The sequence below is a fragment of the Chlorocebus sabaeus genome, chromosome 12, assembly GCF_047675955.1.
Source record: "Chlorocebus sabaeus isolate Y175 chromosome 12, mChlSab1.0.hap1, whole genome shotgun sequence".
Lineage (NCBI taxonomy): Eukaryota > Metazoa > Chordata > Mammalia > Primates > Cercopithecidae > Chlorocebus > Chlorocebus sabaeus.
In genome coordinates, this window is record NC_132915.1 from 69,442,792 (window position 1) to 69,464,889 (window position 22,098).

Here is a 22,098-nt window from a genome sequence, read left to right on the forward strand (position 1 = left end):
CACTCAGGAAAAGAATTTGGATAAGAATAGCATGTTAGGCTTATCATAATCTGTCATAAATCAGCCTCCTGCCACAGTCCTCAAAAAACCTGCACTTTAGCCACTGGAGAATGCTTGCCACTCCCTCAACAGGTCAAGTTCTTTAACATATGCTCTTCCTTCTGCATTAAATGCCTCATCTCCTCCTCCCAACAAAAAACCTCCTCTCATCGCCTTGTCTGCCTGTGAAATTCCTACTCATCCATCAAGGCCCACCTCAGACTGTGTCTTCTCTGTCCCTGAGCTCCATCAGGATTAAGTAGATTTTGGTGGTTGTGCTTCTTTTCACACCAATCCCATTTTACTCTGACAGCAATATATGTCTGCCTCTGCCTGCAGATCAGGAGCTCCAGGAAGATGGGAATGTTGCCCTGTTAAGGATGATATCCCTAAAGACGAGCTTTATTAAATATTTTTGGAATGAACCAAAGCAAGAACTGTGCCATCATTGAATGAATAAATGTGGTGGACATTAACAAATTGTCCTTTAATAAATGAACTAATAAAGATACTGTTTTTTGAGGTAGCTTTCATTTGTTACACACTTGAACATCAATACTCACTATCTCTGCCATTGTCAACATGAAGTTGTATATTGATTGATTGGTTCATTTATTCATTCATTTACTGAATCCCTAGTATTGCAACACAATAGGCTAGATGCTGGGGATATGGAAGTAAATAAAACAGATCCTGCCTTCACAGAGCTCAGATTCTCCTGGATCCAATTGTAAAACAATGGAGAGGTGCATTAATAGACATATGTTTATGTTTCATTCTTTTCAAAGAAATATACTATTCTTTTGTTTTAAAAGTTAATATGCTTGTGATAAATGTTATTCAGTGGCTGGTAACACTATAGAAATTTGGAAATGGTTCAGTCACTGGCCATTTCATTCTCTGGATGATTTTAGTTAACACCAAGATCATCAAGCAAGATTTTGCATAATTCTTATTTGAAGCTAAAAATGTGAATGAATTTTCACCTGAAAGAAATGAAGAATCTTTTTCCAAAAACAGAGATAATTATTAGCAATTTCTGGAGGTGAACTAGCAAAGGATTCATTCTTACATCGTTCTCATCTGTCTGATGGAGATGGAAGGTTTATATAGGCTTCACTAGTCCCCATGGCAACAGCCTTTCTCCTGGGTTACCATAGGAATTGTGAAGGCCTTTATAAACCTCCATTAGCAGAGCTTAGGCCGGCAGCAGTCAGAAACGTCTGCTGGAGAAGACACTGCAAAGTGTCAGTGAGGGCATTTGAGAATTAATTTTACCCTAGAGTAGCTGCACAGGTCTGTTTAGCACTCACCTCTACAGTTTTGAACATTCGATAACACTGGAATCAGTCTGATGCCTTGAACACTTCACATGAAGGGTTTTTCAAAATCTAGCCACAAACAGATATGATCAGATTTCAAAAAATTTTGAGAAACTAGGAGGAATCTATTCTGACAAAGCCTCACATAGGATAGAGGTAAATTTGTGTTATTTTTTCAGGATAGTAGATTGAAGCCACATTAATAATTAATACAGTGACGGATGGTGTTTACAGTTGCTGCTATGGTATGAATGTGTCCCGCCAAAATTCATATGTTGAAATTTAATCATCAATGTGATAATATTAAGAAATGGGCTCCTTAGGAGGTGATTAAGTGACCAGGACAGAGCCCCTGTAAATGGGATTAGTGACCTTAAGAAAGATGTGAGGGAGCTGTTCACCCATTCTGTCTCTTCCACCATGTGAGGACATAGCCTTTCCCACTTCCACCATGTGAGGGCACAGCAAGAGGCATCATCTGTGAAGCCCAGAGCAAGCCTTCACCAGATACTGAATTGACTGGTGCCTCAGTTTGGACTTCCCAGCCTCCAGAACTGTGAGAAATAAATTTCTATTATTTGTAAATTACAGTCTAAAGTATTTTGTTATGGCAGCACAACAGGACTAAGACAGTTGCACAACAATGAGAATTTTTTTTTTTTTTTTTTTTAATTTATTTATTATTATTAAACTTCAAGTTGTAGGGTACATGTGCACAACGTGCAGGTTTGCTACATATGTATACTTGTGCCATGTTGGTGTGCTGCACCCATCAACTCGTCATTTACATCAGGTATAACTCCCAATGCAATCCCTCCCCCCTCCCCCCTCCCCCCTCCCCATGATAGGCCCCGGTGTGTGATGTTCCCCTTCCCGAGTCCAAGTGATCTCATTGTTCAGTTCCCACCTACGAGTGAGAACATGCGGTGTTTGGTTTTCTGTTCTTGTGATAGTTTGCTAAGAATGATGGTTTCCAGCTGCATCCATGTCCCTACAAAGGACACAAACTCATCCTTTTTTATGGCTGCATAGTATTCCATGGTGTATATGTGCCACATTTTCTTAATCCAATCTGTCACTGATGGACATTTGGGTTGATTCCAAGTCTTTGCTATTGTGAATAGTGCTGCAATAAACATACGTGTGCATGTGTCCTTATAGCAGCATAATTTATAATCCTTTGGGTATATACCCAGTAATGGGATGGCTGGGTCATATGGTACATCTAGTTCTAGATCCTTGAGGAATCGCCATACTGTTTTCCATAATGGTTGAACTAGTTTACACTCCCACCAACAGTGTAAAAGTGTTCCTATTTCTCCACATCCTCTCCAGCACCTGTTGTTTCCTGACTTTTGAATGATCGCCATTCTAACTGGTGTGAGATGGTATCTCATTGTGGTTTTGATTTGCATTTCTCTGATGGCCAGTGATGATGAGCATTTTTTCATGTGTCTGTTGGCTGTATGAATGTCTTCTTTTGAGAAATGTCTGTTCATATCCTTTGCCCACTTTTGGATGGGGTTGTTTGTTTTTTTCTTGTAAATTTGTTTGAGTTCTTTGTAGGTTCTGGATATTAGCCCTTTGTCAGATGAGTAGATTGCAAAAATTTTCTCCCATTCTGTAGGTTGCCTGCTCACTCTGATGGTAGTTTCTTTTGCTGTGCAGAAGCTCTTTAGTTTAATGAGATCCCATTTGTCAATTTTGGCTTTTGCTGCCGTTGCTTTTGGTGTTTTAGACATGAAGTCTTTGCCCATGCCTATGTCCTGAATGGTACTACCTAGGTTTTCCTCTAGGATTTTTATGGTATTAGGTCTAACATTTAAGTCTCTAATCCATCTTGAATTAATTTTCGTATAATGAGAATTTTTTAATAGCACTGAACTGTACAACTAAAATTAGTTAAGATAGTACATTCTGTGTTATGTTTTTGTACCACAATTTAAAATTTTTTTAAATTAATGTAGTTATAATTGTGATGTAACTATTATTGAGCATCTGCTATATCCCAGGCACTGTGCTAGTGCTTCAGATGTTCTATGTCATATCATTTCACAAGTCTATGAACAATTATCTCTACCTTGAAGGTTATTTTTATCTCTACATTGAAGATGAGGAAACTGAGGCGTACACAAATAAAGTAACTTGCTCAAGGGTATGCCATTAGGTAAGTGGTAGAGACCGCAGTCAAGCAAGTCCTGGAATCTTGGCCCTTAACCTACAACTTCAGCATTAAGGCCACATAGTGTAACAGATGATTGATACATTAAAGACACATTCTGTTGAATTGATACACGAAAGCCCTAGTTGAATTCTGTTTAAATGCTTGCTGCTTTCTTTTTTTAAGAGCTAAGGGATTATCTCTTAGAGTCCAACTGCAGGAGGACATTCATTTTTGCTCTAACCTTTGAAATATTTTTTACATTATTTATCTCTGGAAATCATAAATACATTTCCATCAAAAAAGTTGGGCTGTGTACAGATTAATTACTCTTGACACTTTATTTAGCAATCTATATCCAAAATCAATCACTAAAATTTACAGGAGAGTTTTATATAGAGAGAATTGTTTAGAAAAATAAGTTTAAGAATCACAGATAATTTTTAGATACTGGAAAGCCCTTTCTCATCAGGGCAAAGAAAATTATCATTCCAGAAAATATAAAATGCCTGTGGTAATAATTTCCTCTTTGGTTTTTGGTCAAGCTGTATGAAAGAAATAAGAAAAAAAAAGAGAATTTAGGGAGAAGAAATTCTAAAAACCCAGGGAATTTCTTTAGTAGCAGGAAGGAAGGCAGGCAACAGTAGGAATTGGTTCTTTAGAAGTAAGTCTTTGGGGCATGTCCTCAGAGAAGAGACATGTCCTCTTTCCAGGTTTCTTCCACATGCCGGTCACAACTGTGAAGGACACTAACTTGGATACTTCCACCAAGAGCCAAAAATCTGGGTCCCAGCTCCTGAAGTTTTCAATGCTAAAGTAAGCAAATGAAAGAAGGAATTAATCTTTTTCTCTTTGAAGACAAATGGAAAAGAGGATACTAATTAGTAAGCAATGAAAAATATACCAAATTGCATCTACTTTTCCTTATTATTTTGCTTTTGAAGTACATTTTTCTTAATATCTGCTGGTATTTCTGTTTAGCTACTCTGATCATTTTTCTTTCTTTCTTTCTTTCTTTCTTTTGGTCTGATCATTTTTTTAAAAAAACTGAGGGGACTTGAGGGGCTAATGCATGCAGAGTTTCTGTTTTGTGACATAAAGTTCTGGAGCTCTATTGCACAACAATGTGAATATACCTTATGCTACATAATGTAGCTATTGAACTGTACACTTAAAAATGGTTAAGATGGGAAATTTTATATTATGTTCTTTTTACCACAATTTTTAAAGTGAAATTGATGACATCCTAGTCTCATCAAATACTACCTAGGAGAGATCCTAAGTGAAACCTCAAATTATGTATTTGTATAACTACAGTTTGTCTTGTCCTCCAAGCCTAACCCTTTATCTCTAGCTAGTCCATCCCATACTCCAGTAGGAGATATCCAGAAAGAAAGAGTTTCAGACACTTTTGTCCCCTTCACAGACAAAACTCAGGACCCTCTTGCCTTGCTCTCATGTTGACCTCACTCCCAATCTGCTTCTATATTCAGTCACTCCCTCTTACTTTGGACTGTGCCATCATCATGGCCACGACTTCTTTGATCTAGAGTTTTAACTCTCCTCTTGAGGCCCCATGTTGAATTTGCCCTCAGGTTACATCTACTTTTGATCATGCTGAGCTTCCTCTGGGCCCAAGTCTCTGAATTCTACCCCAACGCGAGGGCCCATGTTTGCTCACTTCAAAAGCAGAATGCATTGGATATGAAGCTGAAAGACATTATCAGCACACTGGACAAAAGAATTATGAAACAACAAGGTAAATGTTCTCAAGAATAAATGTAACACCCTGCTCCTTGATTTCCTAAATAAATTGTTTCAATCTGGGGTTCAAGTAGCTGTGTCCTGACAGCAAGTAATGTAATATAGACTGTAGCTTTTACTGACCAATGTTGACAAGTCCAATATTAATTAATAGTTTCACAAGGCCTTTAAGATGACTAACACGATGTTTAGCTACATGAGAAAGTCAGTAAACTTTTTCTGTAAAGGTCCAAACTGTAAATACTTTTAAATTTACAGGCCATACAATCTCTGTCACAATACTCATTTCTGCCATTGTCTATTGAAAGTAGCCAGAGATCATGTGTAAAAGAACGGGTGTGGCTGTGCTCATGCAGGCAGATTTGGCTCATGGGCTATAGTGTGCCAAATCCTGGCTACATCAATCAAAATACAGAAAAATGAAAGGGATTATTATTCTCATTACACCCTGTAGACAACAAGCCATAAGCCGATTCTTGAGTTCATTTCTGGGCTCCAAAACTTTAATTGGCCTAAGACAAGAATAGAGACCTCCCTATTGGTCATTAATACATTAACCTGGAACAGTTTTTCAGTCAGTTAAGACTCTTCCTAGAACGATTGACATTTCATTTGAGCTTCTCTATCTAGTCCCCATGGAGAACATGGCCATCCCTGTGGGAACCTTGCTGGAGTCAGTCCACTCAAGTCTACTACAGCCCTCTGCTAATCAAAGGAGAGGAGGTGAGTATGTGGCATGTTGGTCCTTAGTGAACTCATGCAGTTCCTAAGGATCAGTTTCTTTAAAATGCTTACCAGGTGATCTTTCAGTAGACTGTGCTAGCTTCTTAGCTACAAGATGGCAAATCCACAGGCAGAAGGCACAAACTGGTAGGTTGTTGGCCCTATCTCTCTACAGATCTGTTTAATTCAGCCTGCACGATATATATTTCTTAATTTAAATAATGATCCACATTTGAAAGTAATACAATTTAACGTTAAATAGTTGAAGTTGTAGCAATTCTGGACATTTCTACAACCAGCTGGAGCTCAGTGACAGCTGCCTTTTTTTAAAGAGAGCTTAACCTTTCAAGCTCATAGGGCCTCCACTAGCTTTACCTGACTCTTTTTAAGTTGTTATCTGGTCTCTATAAACATTGAAATTTACTATCTCTCTACACAATCCACCTTCTTCCCTTTTAGAAAATCATGACTGCGCTTAGCTGAGTCCAGTCTTCTGACACACGTTCAATTTCACACCTCTTCCAAGATAACCAAAAGTGGCAGAGAATCTCATTTTTAAGATCTTGGCAGCTCCTGGCCCAGGAGGCATGAAACTTGGTGCTCACTCACAGTCTCTTCACCAGTTGATCTTCAATGATCTTTCCTATGCTCTTGATTGTTCTACCCTTTTCATTCATAAGGTTTTTCTCCTTGGCAGAGTGAATGGAAGGCCAAGAGTTTTGGAATGGCTTTGAAAGCATTTACCCAAGGCATTTACTTTTGCATTTTTTATGCTTCAGTTTGCTCCAAACAAAAAAACGTGTGTCTTCTGATGATGTCCTGAGCATTGTCCACGAGTCACAGTTTGTCCTGAGCTTTTGCTTTTCTAATGTCACTTGCACACGTATTTATCATCCTTTATTAATTCATTACTTGATTTATGGCCATGTTCTTTGAAGATCTGAGCTCACATAGAGCTCCCTGTGAAGCCATAGGATTCTATTTAGATATTGCCTCTGTTGCTTCTATATCAGGATTGTAGGCAATTTCATAAACGAAATGTCCAACCCCGGGACCTTCCCAACCCTTCTGAGACATCTACCACTTTAGAATTTCGAACTAGCTGTATCTTTTCTCTAATTACTTTTCTTTTCCTCTGACTAACACAAGCTCTGTCTCACAAAGTTTTTCTCCTCTCTGATCATAAATATGTACAGGAGAGGGTACTTTACCTACCCGCTGAGAGAAAAATCTGTAGGGCAAGTGAAGTTGGGTGGAATCTGACACCTTCTAGTTTCTAGCTTTACCCTTTTGAATTATATGGGAGTTGAGGCACCTTCTTGGGGGGGAAAAATCTCAGATGTATGTCACATGTTAGAGTAACTGGCAAGGCAGGGGCACCCAATCAAAAGTAAATTGCAAAAGGATTTGCAGATCTTTTGGAGATAATTTCCTCTAAAAGAAGAGGGGTTTTGCATGATGAGTCAGGCTCAGTACCACAGGGAGTTGGTTCTGGGGAAAAAGGTTCTCTGGAGGAAAAGGTTCCAAGACAGATGGGGAGATTTTATTTGAACCCATTCTGTCTCCCCAACCCCTCTCCCCATTCAGGCAGACATGCGTGCCCTAGAGAGAAAAAAGTAGAGGATCAACTAAAAGAACTTTCCCACTAAATGACTGTGGGCTCCTCTAAGAAACTGAAACATGGGAGAAGGAAGGACCACCCAGCAAGAACAGCAGTGGATATCAAGGGATGATATAAAAGCAATCTGAAGACAGTCAAGATTCAAGGAACTATATACCTTGCTTCCTTTCCAGACCCAAAATCTGAGTCAAGAGTCGATTTCTTCCATCTGGCCAGAGGATCTCCAGGATACTCTCATGTATGTCAATAATAACTTCTTTTCTTTTATAATTTTGTCTTTCTCAAGATTTAACTCACAGTTAAATGCATTTCCATTCAAATATGTGTCTTGTGATATGTGGCACTACTCTATCGCTTCTGAAAACCTGCTCCTTTCTAACAAGGTGAACACCTCCATTGCCATATTTAGGTATAAGGATCCTCCCATCAAGTGTCTGAGACTCCTAAAGCTATATCTCCCTTCTCATATTAAAATATCAAAATATTCTATTTCTCATGTACTAGTAAATCTTTCCAACCTCTTGCTACATTCTCACCTTTTATTTCCTGAACTTTTCCTCCTCAGTCTTATGCTTTTGGATAGGTAACAACCAGTTCTACAATTTAATCCAAATAGTCCTTGAGAGCACCATGATCTTCCAGTCCTTACATGATAATAGTTACTAATAATGATGACAACAGATACCACTTACTGTGTAGCAACTATGTGCTTTCTACGTATGTTGTCTCTTATCTTTGCAAGGGATATTTTCATCTCCACATTACAGAGGAAAAACTAAAACTCAGGAGATTAAATAACTTAGTCAAATTTCCAAAGCTATTAAAGTGGATGGGCTGATCTAACAGAATCCATATGACATCCTCAAAAGAGGTGACTGAAGACAAATTAATGGAGAGACTATCTTAAGGTGTGAGCAGAGATATAAGAAACTCACAAGGAATGGTAAAGCAACTCATGGTTAAAAATAGCAAAAGACTTTTACCATCCTAGGGCATTACGAGGCAAGAAGGGTGAGTGGTTACTGGAATCTGGAGAAAGAGAGTCATAGGAGAAGGCCAGCTGTCAGGAACAGCCATGGCCAAATTGCAGCCCAGCAGAGAAGGAGCTGGGAAAATGAATACCCTGATCTTACTTCCCACCCTCTGATTACTTTCCAGTACCTCCCGTTGGCTAAACCCAACAGGAGGCAAGAGACCAAAGTCTCCTAGCTTCCCAGTCTCCTAGTGCAAACAGCAAGGTGGAAAAGGATGGGAAATACATCTGGAGGTCTTTTCTTTCTAAAACGCCATGACACATTTACCTTAAGCTAAGAGCTCTTCATTTTGGAGATCTAACACCCTGATCTCCAAATCCAAATTCCATTCTCAGTCATGTTTCTTAGATTGTCATTCAGTTCCCAGATAAACCTATTTCTTTCAAGCTATTTTTCCAAATAATGACCTGAAGAAGCAGGGAAGAAAGCCACACTGATGCCCACAAGTTCTACAGTGTCCTGATCAGCTCAGAAGAGTGCTTGATGACAATATTTGCCCACACAAATGATTCATTAAGAGTGGAATAGCTCAGCAGACTCTGCCACAGCCCATATACATTTGCTTCAAGAAGTCAGTCCTCCTCCTGATAAGATGACTGGCCAAATCCACAGTTCCTTTAAGTCCTTTACACCTTGATTTTCTCTTTGGCCTTTATTCTCCTACCCATACCCTATCTACCTCTATTTTAAGCAGGAATACCAAGAAGCATTCTTCAGTCTCTTTTGTATTCTTCTGAATCATGGAAATCTGTTAAGACCTTCAGTGACTACTGATTACTGGTTAACTGCGCAACCAACATACCCCCATCTATGAAGGATATCTTCCATTGACTCTCTCAAAGATGAATATTTTTTTCTCAAAAATAGTAATTGTATTGGTCAGTTCTCAAGATAATAAGTGGGTCATTTTTTTCAGGCAGTTAGTTTTATTGCATTACAAAGTCATGTGAAATAAAACACAATTATGTATGTAGAAAAACCTAAGAAATCTATAACAAAGTTTCTAGAAACAGTGAATTTAGCAAGGTCACAGGTTACAAGGTCAATATTTAATATCAATTATAATTTTATATACTAGCAATGAAAAGTTACAAAGGCTAGGTGCAGTAGCTCACGCCTGTAATCCCAACACTTTGGGAGGCTGAGGCGGGCAGATCATGAGGTCAGGAGATTCAGACCATCCTGGCTTACATGGTGAAACCCCATCTCTACTAAAAATACAAAAAATTTAGCTGGGTGCGGTGGCAGGCACCTGTAGTCCCAGCTACTCGAGAGGCTGAGGCAGGAGAATGGCGTGAGCCTGGGAGGCGGAGCTTGTAGTGAGCTGAGATAGAGCCACTGTACTCCAGCCTGGGCAACAGTGCAAGACTCCAACTCAAAAAAAAAAAAAAAGGAAAAATTAGAAATAAAGTCAAAGAAATAATATGGATTTTAATAACATTTAAAAATAAACACAAGAATATATTTGACACATATATGTAAGATTGATACACTGAAAACTATAAAATGTTGCTATGATAAGTTCCGAACACCTGAATAAATTAACAGATACACGTATGTTTATGAACTGCAAGTCTCAGCATTAAGATATTAATTCTCTCCAAAATGATTTCAGATTCAGTGTTATACCTATAAAACCCCAGTAACCTTTTTTTGTGTAGAAGTTGACACACTTACTCTAAAATGTATGTGGAATTGTAAATGACACAGAATACTCAACAAAACAATTTTGAAAAAGAAGCACAAAGTTGGAGAACTTACCTTACCTGACTTCAAGATTCATTGACCAATATGGCGAAACCCCATCTCTGCTAAAAATAAAAAAATTTGTGGGTGCCTGTAATCCTAACTACTCAGGAGGCCGAGGCAGGAGAATCACTTGAACCCGGGAGACAGAGGTTGCAGCAAGCTGAGATAGCGCCATTGCACTCCAGCCTGGGTGACAGAGCAAGACTCCATCTCAAACACACACACACAACTTTAGCAATCAAGACAATGCAGAACTGGTGTACGACAGACAAATGGATCAATGGGATGTAGAGCTCACACATGTGTGGTCAACCAATTTTCAACAAAGGGGCCAGGATCATTCAATAAGAAAAAGACAGTCTTCAACCAATTGGGCAGGAATGACTGGATATCTGTATGCACAAAAAATGAACTTCAGCCCTTAACTCAGGTCATCCATAAAAATTAACTTGAAGTAAATCATAGGACAAAACATAAAAACTAAAACCATAAACTTCTAGAAGAAAACATAGGAGAAGATCTTTGAGACCTTGAAGATTTTTATTCAGGACACAAAAAGCATGGAACATAAAACAAAAACTGACAAGTTGGACTTCTTTTAAGTAGCAGTAATGGTCCTGAGGCTACTATCTAGGGCCAGTTTAGGTCAGCTTGTTATGTAGTTGAGTCACTTTTCCTCTTCTTACGTTTGTTCTTATGCTAACAAACATGTTGAATTATCCCTCAGCTGAAGCTCTTGAGTTCTACCATAGTTTGAGGAAAGTGCTCCAGTCAAATCTGTTCAATTTCTCTGCACAGTACTGTGTCTCAATCCCAGCTAAGAATAAAATGTGAATTTGTGGTTCTCTTACTTTTTCTTTGTAATACATAAAAAGAAGAGATTGAGCCAACTCAGAACTTATTCTTTTCTGGGTCTCAGGCCATAATAATATCCAACATTGTCAACACCTTACAATTAAGCTTGCGCAGGCTTCCTGCACTGATTCTGTGCTTTGCCTCATTCCGTGGCTCTAAGAAACAGTGTCCTCTAAGCATTAAATTAGAATCCTTAAACCTAGTTAATTGGCCTCCTCCCTGGAGAAAGAAAACTCTTCCCAAAAGAACACTTCTACCCTAATCTACCCTACCACCCTTAGAATACAGTTTACCTTGATCACCATGGATATTTTTCCGATTATTGAACCTCAAGTCCCACCAAAGGACCCACATGGCTCAACTAAAGACATGGACATTGATAAAGATGTGTCTCTCCTGAAATGACTCCAAGATATCTTAACCACTTGAAAAAAGCTTACGCTGCCCAAATCCCTGTCCTTAGGGTCAGGACAATGAAATGGGCCACAGAAACCTAAGAATAAAAGTAATTGAGGCTGAAACGCTTCAAAGGAAGAGCATACATCAGTGGTGTCATACACAATGAATCTATTGACCTATTTCTGGTCTCATCCTTTGCTAGCCCTTGATTTGTGGACTTGAGTCTTTATTCTTTTGCATGAATCCAGCAATGTCTTAATTTCTGAAATATCATGCTGAAACCTCCCCTTAGCACCTTAGGGTTCTAGTAATGTCTCTAGCATCAGATATTAGGTTGGTGCAAAAATAATTGCTGTTTTTGCCATTACTTTTAATGTAATTGTGGCAAAAACCGCAATTACTTTTGCACCAATCTAATATATTCCTTTGGATGTAGTCCCAGCTGACTTGCTTTATCTAAAAGAAATTGATTGCTATTACATTCTTTTTAAAAAGCACAGAACTGAGGAAAGCTTTTGAAGTTTTTCTGCAGCTCTGTCATAAATTCTTCAGTTCATTTCCCTTCTGAACCTTGGAGACACAAAGATGGACCTTGACCACAAAAAAATTACCCTTTGGTTAGAGAGAAACTGGGGCAAGTCTCATAATTTTTTGAGCTAAGACCTGTTTACAGGGCTGGTATGAGAATCAAATGGGAAAATGCAAACTCCACGCACAATGAATTCATGTATATTCTACACACAAGGAACAGTACATCAAATGTGTCTTCCACGAGAGGCTGTATTAATGAGATCCTCAGTCTGAAAACAACCAAAGTACAAAAAACAAAAACAAACAAAAAAAAAAAACTAATTAGCAGAAGCCTTACTTGAATTCTAGATTTATACCAAAAACATAATTACTTAAGCAGTGTGCTATCTTCATCTCCTTTATTTACCATTAAGGATAGCACCTGAACTACTTTTTAAAATGTGTTTGTTTGCTGTTTTCACTTTAACAAAATGGCCCCTTAAACCCAACCTCTCAGCCACTCTTCTAGCCAAACAGTACAGTCACTCTATACATAATAGGCCTCAGAGATGGCACTGAAATGGGACTTCCACTTGTCCCCAGAGTCTTCTTGGGCTCTACCATTAGCCATTCTGCAGAGAAAGGGTTTCAAAGTACCCTGTCTTCAACATAAAATTTAAATCTTGTAGTTGCAAAGTTTCAGATTTAACTCATGCTTAGCTTTTCACCCTCCTCTTCTTCATGGTCACCCCTACCCAGCCTCCCTTGTCTCATTTGTGTATATGTCAACTTGCCTCACTAGGTCGTAATTTCATTTGAAAACAAAAACTATATGTCTCTTTCATCTTAAGGAGGTTTCTGGCATTGTCTAGTTCAATGTTTTGCACACAATAAATCCCAATACACAGTTTAAAAGAAATTGATCAACATACTAAAGCCTCTCTCAAAAATATAGATCTCTGAGAACTGGATATGACCAGAAAACAGCAGGACCCCTTGTCTGGAGTTTGGATGAATGGGAAGTGTGAACTGGACAACAGAGGCCGGGGCTGCAGAAGGCACCATTGCCAAAACTTGGAAAATTGCTGATGTAGGCCCAATCTTTTCCAGAGGCACCATTGGGAACTTGGGGATTATAGACCATTTAAACTCCACCTTGATGTCTATCAGGACAACAGAAAGGGAGTTTACAGAAGAAAAGAAGCGTACAATGCAGATAAGGTAGATGTGACACTAGGTCTCAGCATGGCTTTCCCTGGGGAGGCTTGGCCTCTGCAGCCAGGGTGAGTTCTTTGATAAGGAGAATGAAGGAGCAGACTGTTCAACACAGTTGTACGAGAATTAGATTTGTTCATGTTTTCAGCCAGTTTGGGTGGGAAGTAGAACACAGGAACTCTAGGAAAACAGGAGTTTGCACGGGCTCTTGGTTGAATTCAAACATCTTTCTAGCAGGAAACAAATGTGATTAACTTGGGTAGCACAGCAGTGAACTGAGAATTCTTAAAGAGTCACTTAATAGAAGAAATGCATTCCAGCCAGGTTTGCTATAAAGAGTGTTTCTGTGGGTGAATCCTACATGCCTACTGATTGCATTTTTAAACAAATAAAGCAGAGGGTTCTGAAATAGGAACTAATAATCTGAAGAAGTATACCAAAATATTGATCATAGTCAGAGCACTAGAGAGTTATTATACCCAAATGCCTTTCAGATATTTCTATTTCTGTACCCTCTGAAATACCTAGATGCAACATTAAATTATAGACCCTCTTAAACTCACTTCCCTGCCTATGCTTCCCATTGCTAAAATAAAGATCACCATCATGCTCCCAGTCACAAAGGTGTGAAATGCAGGAACTATCTTTAACTCCTTCTTGCCAGTTGTATCTCAACAATATCCCTCTTCTTCAACCCAGTTAACACTGCTGCAGGTGAGACTTCATTAGGTCTTATGAACCAAAACACTAGCTTCCTATCTGGTTTTTCTACCTCCTGATATTTCCCTGAAAGCTCGCTCCATACACTGCTTCCAGATCAATCTTCAAAAACCACATCTGTAATTGTGTCATGCTCCCACTCAAAAATCTTTGAAGGCTTCCCATTGTCTAAACAAAACCTTAACATTGTAACCTAGAAGTCAAGAGCTGCATAATCTGGTTCCAACATAACTTTACAGTCTTCCTTTATTCCCCTGCACTTTCATTTCTCTTCAAATGAATTCAACTTCTTGATTTATTTATTCAATAAATCATAGATATTGATTATTTATTGAATACAGGCCAAGCATGCAGGTGCACTAGCTCACTAGCTCTCTCTCTATGTTTTTTATATATAGCAATATATGTAACATATATAGAAACATAGATACATACATATCTCACACACACACACACACACAAAACACATCTCCATGAGATATATCTTGTGATTGATCCCCATATGACAAGTGAGGAAACTGAGGCCCAGAAAGATTAAATAACCTGCCACAGCTTACCCATTCAGTAGATGACAGAGCCAGGTCTTCATCTCCAAAGCCCAGGCCTTGCATCTCCACCCTAAATAATTTTCCCTGTTCTGGAAGCTCCTTCACTTCCCCCTCCACCATGAAGAGCAAATGATTATGTTACTCTTGCCTTAGTGCTTTTAGTTCCTTGAGGCTCTTTGTTGCACAATCTGGAATGAGGAATTTTCTAACTCCAATTTTCTATAAGATTTAAATCATCAGAAGTGATCACTTCTGGTGATCATGTAATTATTTGCTTCTAATTTCCATTTATCTGAATCAGGAATTATCCTTATAGAATGGAACTGTTTTTCCTACTCTCTTGACAAGTAATAGAGGAAGAATTGGATAAGTGACATGTATCCACTTAAGGAAAATCAGGATGGTTTGTGAAATCTCATCTGAATCTCTTCTCCACAGCCTGATTTTCACATGGAATTGAGAAATGTATAAAATGTGCTTGCTGAAGGAGTTGAGTAGAAAGAGCAATCTGGAGGCACAGGAAAAATGATGTGATGCTATGGATTTTTTTAAGATTCTCTGAAGGTGCATGTCCTGATGACGTTAAAGCTAAAATCATGTTCTTGTCATAGCTATTAAATGATATTAGCTGATTATTTTCATGGTTTAATTCTAGTGCCTCTATGAGTATTGACTAGGCTTCTGAACAAACAGATCATCCTCTTGCTATACTTTGCAAACTACCATACTATCTCAGTTTGTTCATGCTGCTATAACAAAATGCCTGAGACCGGGTAATGCATCAATAATAGAAATATATTTCCTCAATCCAGTCTTTCACTGATGGACATTTGGGTTGGTTCCAAGTCTTTGTTATTGTAAATAGTGCCACAATAAAAATACATGTGCATGTGTCTTTATAGCAGCATGATTTGTAATCCTTTGGGTATATACCCACTAATGGGATGGCTGGGTCAAATGGGATTTCTAGTTCTAGATCCTTGAGGAATCGTCATACTGTCTTCCACAATGGTTGAACTAGTTTACAGTCCCACCAACAGTGTAAAAGTGTTCCTATTTCTCCACCTTCTCTCCAGCACCTGTTATTTCCTGACTTTTTAATGATCGCCATTGTAACTGGTGTGAGATGGTATCTCATTGTGGTTTTGATTTGCATTTCTCTGATGGCCAGTGATGATGAGCATTTTTTCATGTGTCTGTTGGCTGCATAAATGTCTTCTTTTGAGAAGTGTCTGTATACACCATGGAATACTATGTGACCATAAAAAAGGATGAGTTCATGTCCCTTGTAGGGACACGGATGCAGCTGGAAACCATCATTCTCAGCAAACTATCGCAAGAACAGAAAACCAAACACCACATGTTCTCACTCATAGGTGGAAATTGAACAATGAGAACACTTGGACACAGGAAGGGGAACATCACACACCAGGGCCTGTCATGAGGTGGGGGGAGGGGGGAGGGATAGCATTAGGAGATATACCTAATGTAAATGATGAGTTAATGGGTGCAGCACACCAACATGGCACATGTATACATATGAAACAAACCTGCACGTTGTGCACATGTACCCTAGAACATAAAGTATCATAAAAAAAAAGAAACATATTTCCTCAGAGTTCTGGAGCTGGGAAGCCCAAGATCAAGGCACTGGCAGATTTGGTGTTTGATGAGGCCCATTCCTCATAGATGGTGACGTATAGATATCCTCACATGGGGAGGGGTTGAAGAATAAAAACAGGCAGCTCTCCAAAGCCTCTTTTATAAGGGCATTAATCACATTCATGAGGGCAGAGCTCTCACAACTTAGTCATTTCCTAAAAGGCCCCATATCTTAATACTATTGCATTAGGGATTAAGTTTCAACATTAATTTTGGAAGGAAACAAACATTCAAATCATAGCATTCTGCCCCTGCCTCCTTCAAAAAATTCATGTCCTTCTCACAGATAAAACACATTCATTCCAACCAAATAGCCCCAAAAGTCTTAACTTATTTCAGTATCAACTTTAAAGTTGAAGTCCAAACTCTTCTAAATCTGATATGGGTGCAACTCAAGACACAATTCATCCCGAGGCAAATTCACCCTCCAGCTGTGAGCCTGTGAAATCAACCAAGTTATGTGCTTCTGAATACGTGGTGGAATGGCATAGAATAGACATTCCCATTGCAAAAAGGAAAAACAGCGAAGAAGAAATGGGTAGCAAGTCCCGAGAAAGTCCAAAACCCAACAAGACAAACGACGTTAAAATTTTAAGGCTGGAGAATAATTTTCTTTGACTTCATATTCCATCTTCCAAACACACTGGGGCAGGGGTTGGGCTCTGGAAGCTCCAAGCAACCTGCCCCGGTAGCTTTGCTGGGAGCAGTCCCTGCTACACCTCTCCCCGTCTGGAACTGCATGCTGGCAGCTCTAAGTCTGGAGTGGCAGGGGTAGCCTTACCCCATGGCTCCAGTAGACATTGCCTCAGTGGAGACTCTGTGGTGGCCCTGTCCCCACAGCTCTTACATTCCATGTGCCTGCAGAGTTTGCACTATATGGACAACACCAAGGTTTACGGCCTGTGTCTTTCTTGGGGTGGGGTGGGAATAAGATGGCACATCACACTGTATCATTGCAAACATATCTGGGCTGGCTGAGGACCCCTGTGCTGGAATGCATGGAAAGAAACATGAAGCATCCTTGGACAGTGAGCCCTTAGGTCCCGTGGGCATCCTCAGTCCTTCCCTTGAAACTGACCTCAAATCCCTGGCACTCTGGACCTATGATAAGAATACCAGCCTTAAAGATTTCTAAAATATCTTCAGGGTCATTCTTCTATTATTTTGATGAACAGCATCTGACTTCCTTCTAGCCATATTAATATTCTTAACAAAAGGGTCTCTTGGCTGCACTCTTGATATTCTATCCTGAAAGCACTTTTTCTTTTCTTTTCCTATCTTCTTTAAAAAATTTTAAACGCCACTTTAATTATGTCAATTTCCTACTCCAAAACCTTCAGTGACTTCCTATTGCCTTTTTGTAAAGCAAGGTTTAAGGAAAATGGTATACTTATCTGTTATTGAATCTTATTTATTGATTAATAGTATTTCTCTTCTTTTTTAATTTCTAATTTTTGTGGTTACATAGTAGGTGTATACATTTACGTGGCACATGAGATATTTTGATACAGGTATACAATGAATAATAATCATATCAGGGTAAGTGGGGCACCCATCACCTCAAGCGTAACCTTTGTGTTACAAACAATCCAATAATACTCTTTAAGTTACTTTAAAATACAACTATTATTGACTATAGCCATCCTGTTGTGCCATCAAACACTATAACTTATTTATTCTTTCTATTTTGTTTTTGGACTCATTGACCAGCCCCACTTTCCCCCCACTCCTCCACTACCCTTCCCAGCCTCTGGTAACCATTACTATACTATCTCCATGAGTTCAACTGTTTTAATTTTTAGCTCCCACAAATAAGTCAGAACATACAAAGTTTGTCTTTCCGTGCCTGACTCATTTCACGTAACATAATGACCTCCGGTTCCATCCATGTTGTTGCAAATGACAGGATCTCATTCTTTTTTATGGCTGAATAGTACTCCATTGTGAATATGTACCACATTTCCTTCATCCATTCATCTGCTGATAGACACTTAGGATGCTTCCAAATCTTGGCTATTGTGAATAGTCCTGCAATAAACATAGTAGTGCAGATACCACTTTGATATTTACTAATTCCCTTTTTTTGGGGGGTATATATCTAGCAGTGGGGTTGCTGGATTGTATGGTAGTTTTATTTTTAGTTTTTTGAGGAACCTCCAAACTGTTCTCTAGAGTGGTTGTACTAATTTGCATTCCTACCAACAGTGTATGTGGGTTCCCTTTTCTCCACATTCTTAGCATCATTTGTTATTACCTGTCTTTTGGATAAAAGCCATTTCAACTGGGGTAAGATGATATCTCATTGTAGTTCAGATTTGCATTTCTCTGATGATCAATGGTGTTGAGCACCTTTTTGTATATCTGTTTGCCATTTGTATGTTTTTGTTTGAGAAGTGTCTATTCAGATCTTTTGCCCATTTTCAATCAGACTATTATATTTTTTTCCTATAGAGTTGTTTGAGCTCTTTATATACTCTGATTATTAATCCCTTGTCAGATAGGTAATTTGCAAATGTTTTCTCCCATTCTACGGGTTGTCTCTTCACTTTGTTGATGGTTTCCTTTGCTGTGCAGAAGCTTTTTAACTTGAGGTAATCCCATTTGTCCATTTTTGCTTTGGTTGCCTGTGCTTGTGGGGTATTACTCAAGAAGTCTTTACCCAGACCACTTTCCTGGAGAGTCTCCCCAAAGTTTTCTGTTAGTGGTTTCATAGTTTGAGGACTTAGATTTAAGTTTTTAATCCATTTTGATTTGATTTTTTATATAGCAAGAGATATTCTAGTTTCATTCTTCTGCATATGGATATACAGTTTTTCCAGCACCATTTATTAAAGAGACTCTCCTTTCCTCAATGCATTTTCTTAGCACCTTTGTTGGAAATGAGTTCACTGTAGATGAATTGATTTATTTTTTGGTTCTCTATTCTGTTCCATTAGTCTATGCGTCTATTTGTATGCCAGTAGCATGACATTTTGGTTACTATAGCTCTGTAATATAATTTGAAGTCAGGCAACATGATTCCTCCAATTCTGTTCTTTTTACTCAGGATAGCTTTGTCCATTCTGGGTCTTTTGTGGCCATATAAATTTAGGATTGTTTTTTCCATTTCTATGAAGGATGTCATTGATATTTTGATAGGAATTACTTTGAATCTATAGATTGCTTTAGGTATTTTGGATATTTTAACAATATTAACCTGTCTAATCTATGAACATGAAATATTTTTCCATTTTATTATGTCCTTTTCGATTTCTCTCAATATATTTTATAGTTTTCATTGTAGAAATCCTCTTCTTTGATTAATTGCTAAGTATTTTATTTTATTTGTAGCTATTGTAACTGGGATTAATTTCTTGATTTCTTTTTCAGATTGCCCACTGTTGGCATATAGAAATGCTACTGATTTTTGTACATTGATTTTTTATTCTGCAACTTTATTGAATTTGTTTATCATTTCTAATAGCATTTTGGTGTAGTCATTAGTTTTTTCCAAATACAAGATCATATCATCTGCAAACAAGAATAATCTGACTTCTTCCTTTCCGGTTTGGATGCCCTTTATTTCTCTCTTGTTTGATTGCTCTAGCGAGGACTTACAGTACTACATTGAATAACTGGTGAAAGTGGGTATCTTTATCTTGTCCCAGATCTTAGAGGAAAGGCTTTCAATTTTTCCCCATTCAGTATAATTCTAGCTGTGGGTCTGTCACATATGGCTTTTATTATGGTAAGGTATGTTCCTTCTATTCCCCCATTTTTTTAGGGTTTTTATCATGAAGGGATGTTAAAATTTATCAAATGCTTTCTCAGCATCAATTGAAATTATCACATGGGTTTTGTCCTTCATTCTGTTGATAAGATATATCACATTGATTGACTTGCATTTGTTGAATCATCCTTATATCCCTGGGATAAATCCCATTTGGTTATGATGAATGATCTTTCTAATGAATTGTTGAATTTTGTTTGCTAGTATTTTGTTGAGGATTTTTTGCATCAGTGTTCATCCAGGGATATTGGCCTGCAGTTTTCTTTTCTTTTTTTTAATGTGTCTTCATTTGGCTTTAGTATCAGTGTAATATCAGCCTTGTAGAATACATTTGGAAGTATTTCCTTCTCCTCTATTTTTCAGAATAGTTTGAATGAATCAGTATTAGTTCTTCTGTAAATATCTGGTAAAACTCAACAGTGAAATCATCAGGTCCTGGGCTTTCTTTGCTGGGAGACATTTTATTACAGCTTTGCTCTCATTACTTGTTATTGGTCTATTCAGGTTTTAGATTTCTTCATAGTTCAATCTTGGTAGGAATTTATCCATTTCTTCTAGGTTTTCCAATTTATTGGCGTATAGTTGCTCACAGCAGCCTCTAATAATCCTCTGAATTTCTGTGGTATTGGTTGTAATGTCTTCTTTTTCATCTCTGCATCTCTAATCTTACTGATTTTGGTCTTCTCTTTTTTTTTCTTAGTCTGGCTAAAGGTTTGATGATTTTGTTTATCTTTTCAAGAAACAACTTTTCATTTTGTCAATCTTTTATATTGCTTTATTCATTTTAATTTTATTTATTTTTGCTCCTATTTTTATTATTTCATTTCTTTGACTAATTTTGGGATTGGTTTGCTCTTGCTTTTCTAGTTCTTTAAGACATATCATTGGGTTGTTTATTTGAAGTTTTCTGTTTTTTTGAGGTAGGCATTTATACCTATAAGCTTCCCTCTTAGTAATGCTTTCACTGTATCCCATAGGTTTTAGTATGTTGTGTTAATTTTTAAAATTTCTTAATTACTTAAGATTCATGTGCTGAGTAAAAGTATGTGTATTTAGTAGCCATTGGATGAAATATTCTGTAAATATCTACTAGGTCCATTTGGTCTATGGTGCATATTAAGTTCGATGTGTCTTTGTTGGTTTTCTCTCTGGATGATCTGTCCAGTACTGAAAGCGGGGTGTTGAAGCATCTAGCTATTATTGCATTCAGGGTCTATCTACTTATCTCTAATAATATTTGCTTTATCTAGCGGAGTGATCCAGTTTTGGGTGCATATATATATTTACAATTGTTCTATCTTCTTGCTAAATTTACCTGTTTATCATTGTATAATGACCTTCTTTGTTTCTCTTTATAGTTTTTGTCTTGAAATTTATTTTGTCTGATACAGTAAAGTTACTGCTGCTCTTTTTTTGTTTCTTTTGGCATGGAATATATTTTTCCATCCCTTTATTTTCAGTCTATGTGTGTCTTTATAGGTGAAGCATATTTCTTGTAGGCAACAGATCATTGGGTCTTGTTTTTTATTCATTAAGCCACTGTATGTCTTTTAATTGGAGAGTTTAGTCCATTTACATTCAATATTATTATTAATAAGTAAGTCCTTACTCCTGCCATTTTTTGACTTGTTTTCTGGTTGTTTTGTGGTCTTCTCTTCCTTCCTTCCTGTATTCCTTTTAGTGAAGGTGATTTTCTCTGGTGGTATGTTTTAATTTCTTGCTTTTTAGTTTTCATGTATCCATTTTATGTCTCTTCATGTGGCTTGCAAATGATTTCTTATAACCCATTATTTTAAACCGATGACAAGTTAACACTGATTGCATAAACAAACAAACAAAGAGAAAACTCTACACTTTAACTTCCTTCCCCCACTTTTTAACTTTTTGTTGCTTCTATTTATATTTTGTTGTACTGGCTATGTCTTGAAAAGTTGTTGTAGTTATTATTTTGATCCAGTTCATCTTTTCATCTTTCTACCTAGGATATGAGTAGCTTGCAAACCACAA

General features: G+C 37.9%; 1 long non-coding RNA gene across 1 annotated transcript in view; it reads right to left on the reverse strand.

Moving 5' to 3' along the window:
* Positions 1–3,407: 3,407 nt before the first annotated feature.
* LOC119618568 (uncharacterized) overlaps positions 3,408–22,098 on the reverse strand; it is a 294,660-nt gene continuing 275,969 nt past the window's right edge. The window contains exon 4 of the long non-coding RNA XR_012094844.1: positions 3,408–4,333. This is a non-coding gene — a long non-coding RNA (uncharacterized lncRNA). The remainder of the gene's footprint in view (positions 4,334–22,098) is intronic.